Genomic DNA, 6,000 nt, shown 5'->3' on the forward strand with positions numbered 1-6,000 from the left:
AGACAGTCCCGTCCTTACTTGTTCTGATTTGGTTTATGTTCACTCACTGAATTTTTCTCTATAATAACATCCGTGTCTCGCTATATCTCATAAGATTTTAAATTTAAAGAGATGAAATACATGCTGTATCTCTCCTTCATATCTAACATTCTTTATTAGAAACCCTTAATTTTCGAAAACACGAGTCTCACACTGAGGGAAATTTAAACAATTTTTGAAAATATAAACAGTAATTAGTTAAATAACATTTTTTAAATTGGTGTGAAAGTTCTTCGAGAGCCCGGATAAATTATGCTTTTATGTTTGCATGTCCCCTTCGTATCAACTTTATGCGGGTGCAACCTACTTATACATATTTATGTATATACATATATGTTAATATAAACCCACCCGAGTGTGCGGTCACTTATCAAGTTATTTACGTTTATGTGAGGTAAGTAGACATGAATATGCATCCCACATCGCAGCGTACCTGAATTCATACTACGTACTACCACCATTTACTTTGAATATTAATACTTTTTTTTTTATAGCTGGGCGTTGCGCATGCGCATAAACGCATAAATGAAGTGTAAAAAACTCTCACTTTTTAATGAATTTTGTGCTTGTAGGATATTTAAAAAGTCACATGCGCTGCTCATAAAAACGAAACACGAAAAAAGTTGTGGCGCTATTTATAGCTTGTTTTCAGTTTAATTTCATATAACACATGCCTTCTGCATAGATATTTTTTTCAATTTTGTTAATTTTACTTCGGTTTTAGTTAATATTTGTTGAGGTACTCAATGCAATTTGACTTTATTACATAACAATGCAATAATTCCCTCAAGTCTTATTGAATTAGCAGCGAATTAGCATTGCAGTCACAAGCGTCTAAAGGTGCAGTTACCCACCGACGTGTGTAACGTGCGTAAACGTATGCCGTACGTACACACATTTGAGCGAAATTTATGCCCGTAGTGGCAACGAAAAAAATGTTGCCATTGACCTGTTTGAATGCATGCTTATGGAAACATCTACTTTTTCTCGTTTAATTTTTGATGTTGTAAAAGGCTGGAATTAATATTAAATAAGTATAAATAAATTACATATTTATCATCTGCACTTTTACATAATTATTTCGAATTATTTTCACAATTTTTCAAACTTTAATTAGGTGTTTTTGCATAAAACTGCCAACGGTCAAAAATTAGCGCATAAAAGTTTATTAGGCAACCCTGTCTATAGAGAGAGCGATCAGCTGACACGTTCTTAACGAAAAAACCAAAATTGTTTTGATTTCTACGTTCCGGGCTACGTACGTACATGTGTTGCACGTCGGTGAGTTTTCGTTTACATTGCACATTCATAAGATAGGTCGTGTCAGCTGACACGTTTTTGTACGTGCGTTCGTGGGTAACTGTAGCTTAAGTTTTGTCAGCGCCAAATTGTCTGAAGGCATTCATTATATGGGTGCAACTCAAAAGTTCAACAGTTCATATATATTCCCAAAGTGGAAAATCTAGGCCCATTTTCACTTGCTAAAATGAAAGATTTTTTAATTACAAATCAGCTGCAGTTTATTTGTTATTACTCAGCATTACAGTTCTGAATGTTCGAGCGAAAAGTTCTTCGAAGGATTTATGCACCTCTACGCGTTGGCTATGGCGAGTACCGAAGAAGATTTAACGATGAGCTGTACGAGCTATACGCAGACATCAACATAGTCCAGCGAATTAAAACGCAGCGGCTGCGTTGGCTAGGCCATGCAATGCGAATGAAAGATGACGCTCCGGCCAAGAAAGTGTTTCTATCGGGACCCGCCTATGGAAGCAGAGGTGGAGGGCAGCCCACACTCATCTGGAAGGACTAGGTGGAAAACGATATAAACTCCCTTGGTGTGACCAATTGGCATCGGTTGGCAGAGAGAAGGAGCGACTGGCGTGCCTTGTTGGACCACCATAACCGTTTAAACGGTTAAGCGCCAATTAAGTAGGTAAGGAAGTTCTGAATATTGAAGCAGCACATTGTTTATAAGCAAAAATTTTGCAAAACAAAAAACCTTTCTTTGTATTTCTTTTGTTTATTCGTAGAAAACTCGTTTCTATTTTCAATAAAAGTTCCAAAAATTTGTAACTTTGATTGGATAACGGTTGGTTGTACAGGTATAAAGGAATCGAGATAGATATAGACCTCTATATATCAAAATCATCCGTATCGAAAAAAAATTTGATTGAACCATGCCCGTCCATTAACACGATAACTTGAGTAAGTATTGAGATATCTTCACCAAATTTGGTACACGAGCTTACATGGACCCAGAATATATTGGTATTGAAAATGAGCGAAATCGGATGATAACCACGCCCACTTTTTATATATTTAACATTTTGGAAAACACAAAAAACCTGATTTTTAGTAAATAATACACCTAGAATGTTGAAATTTGACATGAGGACTGATATTGAGACTCTTGATGAAATTTTGAAAAAAATTTTGAAAATGGGCGTAGCAACGCCAACTTGGACGAATAAAATAAGCTATATCTTTGCAAAAAAGAGCTTTATATCAATGGTATTTCATTTCTCAAGTGGATTTACAACAATAAATAGGAAAAACTTCAAATTTAAAAAAATGGGCGTGGCACCGCCCCTTTTTAGACCAAGCAATTTTCTATGTTTCGTGAGCCATAACTCGAAGAAAAAGCAACATATCGTAATGAAATTGTGTACACATGTTTTACTTATAACAAAAAATATTTCTAGTAAAAATGGACGGGATCGGTTAAAGACCACGGCAACTTAGATATAAAACAATTTTAAAAGGGTCGTAGACTAGAATAAAAAGCTATAACTTAGCAAAAAATAGTTTTGAATCAATGACATTTCACTTATCAGAGACATATTTTCAAACGGGCTGTGCCACGTGTTATGTAGAAGAGTAATTTATCTGAAATGAAATGTGCAATTGAAGCTCACGCTGAGTATATAATGTTCGTTTACACCCGAACTTAGACACTTTTGCTTGTTTTTGGTATATTTTATTATTCATAAACATTTATTATTCGTTTCAATCCACTTAAACATTTTTCCAAAATTTTTTGAACTTCCAAAGAATATGATTATGAAATGCTCAGAAGGTATAACAATTTCATGCAGAAATTTAATTTAACGAATCACAATTTATTTTATGAAATAATTAAGTTTTCCTTTTCAAACTGGGCAACTTGCTTCATTAAGCGAACATCTGTCAGCAGACCCAAAAGAATACTGCGCTTTTACAATAAAACAATAATTGGAAAATGGTACCATAAAGACAATCAAAATAAATGTTGCACCTAACCAAATATGTGTCAACTTTTGAAAAAATACAGCGAAAATAAAATTTTGATTTTTTTTTTCGTGTTTTTCTATTATTCGTAAATGCTACACTGAAAGTAAAGTTCGAAACACCAATCAAAACCAACTAGATTTTTCATTCCATTAGGTATTTAAGAGAGCAATAATGAGATAATTAAACATTTGTATTTTGTATGGAAGAGCTTTAATGCAGAAAACTTGACTAATTATTTCATTAAGCCTCTGTGTTAATTTGGCCTTAGCTTTTTATTATTAAAGTATTGAAACAAAATCGGAATGGTATAGAAGGTTAACACAACCAATTCTTTTATGAAAAGGTTTTTAAAATTTTCGTTGATTCAAGGTTCGATGCGAGCTCAAAGCCAGAACAATAAATTTTTTTCTAATGATAATTATTGTTATTTTATTTTATCAATAGGCCGATAAAAACAAAAACAATTGTAAAATTTTCGTTCTTAAATTCTACTTGGAAAAAAAAAACACAAATCACGCATGAAACAATTTTTTAAATAATAATGGCCGTTTATATTTTTACATTTATATACATATGCACTTAATCTTTATATGGACTGCGAAGTGCATAAATTTATCTACATTTATGAAATTGTTGCGCAGAAAATTAGTACTGCTAATTTCAGTATACACTATACTCAGTTGCAACTGAAATGTGTGTCTGCATTTTATCATTACACTAATCTCCACTTCCATGATCCAAAAGTGTGTGTGTGTCTACGATTCAACGCAAACGATTCAGCTATAGATATTACATTATGATCAGCAGAGGTGCGTGTCTCCGCTATTAAGCACAGCGAGTTAATTAACCACCGCCGCGGGTCTTCAATAACTGCCGCTAGATGGGTCTTCTCCTAAGCATTATCTAAGTGATGATAAGCGTTTTTTTTATTCGCATATGTAGATGTATACACATGTATGAAAAAACACGGCTAATAATCACAAAATTATTGTTGATCAATTCAAGAAGTTCGAACTTGATTTCGTCACTGCAACAGTCACTGCAAGTTTTTTTAATTGCTAATTTTGTTGGTAACCGTGGTTATGTTTAATCAAATTTTTCTGCAGAATATGACAAAATAATTTTTTTTTTACGAAGTATGGAGTGCGAATAAAGAAAATATGCAAAGAAGGCAATTGGGATAAGGTTTACAACAACTAAGGCATGACGTGGCTGAATGCGTTTGCAACACTTCAACCATCGTAGGAGTGCCGGTTCAAATCCCACTCCCGGATGAAAAGGCTTTGAAGAGATTTACAAGGTATAATCGAAACAGCCGTGGCCTTGTCCGTCCTGATGTCACGTTGTTTAAATTTTCCCCAAATTATTAAATAAATTATAAATTAAAAATTGCTTCAAATAAATGTTTTCATATATTTAAAAGCAATGAGGGTAATCCACGCTTAAAACTAGCACAATTTTTTTTCCAGTTTTCGACGCTTAAAACTAGCACAATTTTTTTCCAGTTTTTCACTGTAGGCACGCTTATGTATACGCAGCACAGTTTATTTATTTATGTTCCGTTTTTTTTTTTGAGGCTTAAAAAACGTTTTTAATGGTAGCGTAGGAATATTTTTTGAGTGCTCCTCTCGATCTTATAATTTTTTTTTTTAATTTAGTATTTTTTTATTTAAGTTTTTTTTAAATTTTATTTATCTATTTTTTTAAATTTTTTTTTTTATTTTTTTTTCACCACTGTTTTTTATTCTGGCTGAAAAAGCTTAAAGAAAAAACGTCGCTGTTATTTTTTGTTTTATTGTTTTTTAACTATAAAAATATTTTTACCAATGCACAATTAATTTTATCACAAACTCTTTTTGGCATATTTGATTTGCCTTTTGTTAAAATGCAACAGAATTTTACTCAAACTTCAATAATAAGGCAGCAATTTTTTGGAAAAAGAAATTCTTACTTTTGTTTGCATCTGCGATCATAATTTGTAAATTGATATAATTTTTTACACAACAAATGCATAATTTCAGCTCAATTTCTATGCGCATAATCAAATTTACACCAATCAAAAAAAAATCACATTCACACACACACAGAGAACCACACAAGCACGCCACATTCGTTGCCCACCTGTTTTGCTAAGTTTTCTTGGTTTTTTTTTTTTTTTTAATGAAAAACCACAAAAAAGAATCTTGTAGCACCGCACTATGACAACTGTGGCAAGTTTTTATTAATTGTATATACGGCGTTATATATAATTGTTGGTAGTCATACTTTATAACTGGAACGCGTTAGACTCACAGCAAGATTCACTTAGCACAAAAAAAATTATATTTTTTTACAAAAAAAAAATAAATAGACAAACGCGCGCGTCTTACACTTGCAAATCAACTCAACCAATCCACTAAGCAAGTCAACTAGAAAACCGATTTTTTGAACACCGCAAATGCGCACCAATGCAAATCGGTTGAGCTGCAAGCAAAAGTTGTACCGCACGCTAACGCGTTCAAGCTGGAACTGTCAACTGATTAAGTTGGCATTGCGCATAAAACCAGCTTCACAGCAACATCAAGCGACTCGCTTGCAGCAAAAAAGCAATGAGCAGCAAATTTTGCAAAGCCAAGCAACAAGCAATAACAATGGTAAGAAGCAGCAGCTGAAGTCAAAAACTTATGAACGAAATGCTCTGGAAAGTTG

At 33.2% G+C, this 6,000-nt stretch overlaps 1 protein-coding gene across 1 annotated transcript in view; it reads right to left on the reverse strand.

The window, feature by feature from the left end:
• Sb (Stubble) overlaps positions 1-5,782 on the reverse strand; it is a 124,552-nt gene extending 118,770 nt beyond the window's left edge. Inside the window, exon 1 of the mRNA XM_067786292.1 lies at positions 5,434-5,782. The gene's annotated coding sequence lies outside the window, so the exon portion shown is untranslated. The remainder of the gene's footprint in view (positions 1-5,433) is intronic.
• Between the last annotated feature and the right edge of the window lie 218 nt (positions 5,783-6,000).

This window comes from Eurosta solidaginis, chromosome 1, assembly GCF_040869045.1.
Source record: "Eurosta solidaginis isolate ZX-2024a chromosome 1, ASM4086904v1, whole genome shotgun sequence".
Lineage (NCBI taxonomy): Eukaryota > Metazoa > Arthropoda > Insecta > Diptera > Tephritidae > Eurosta > Eurosta solidaginis.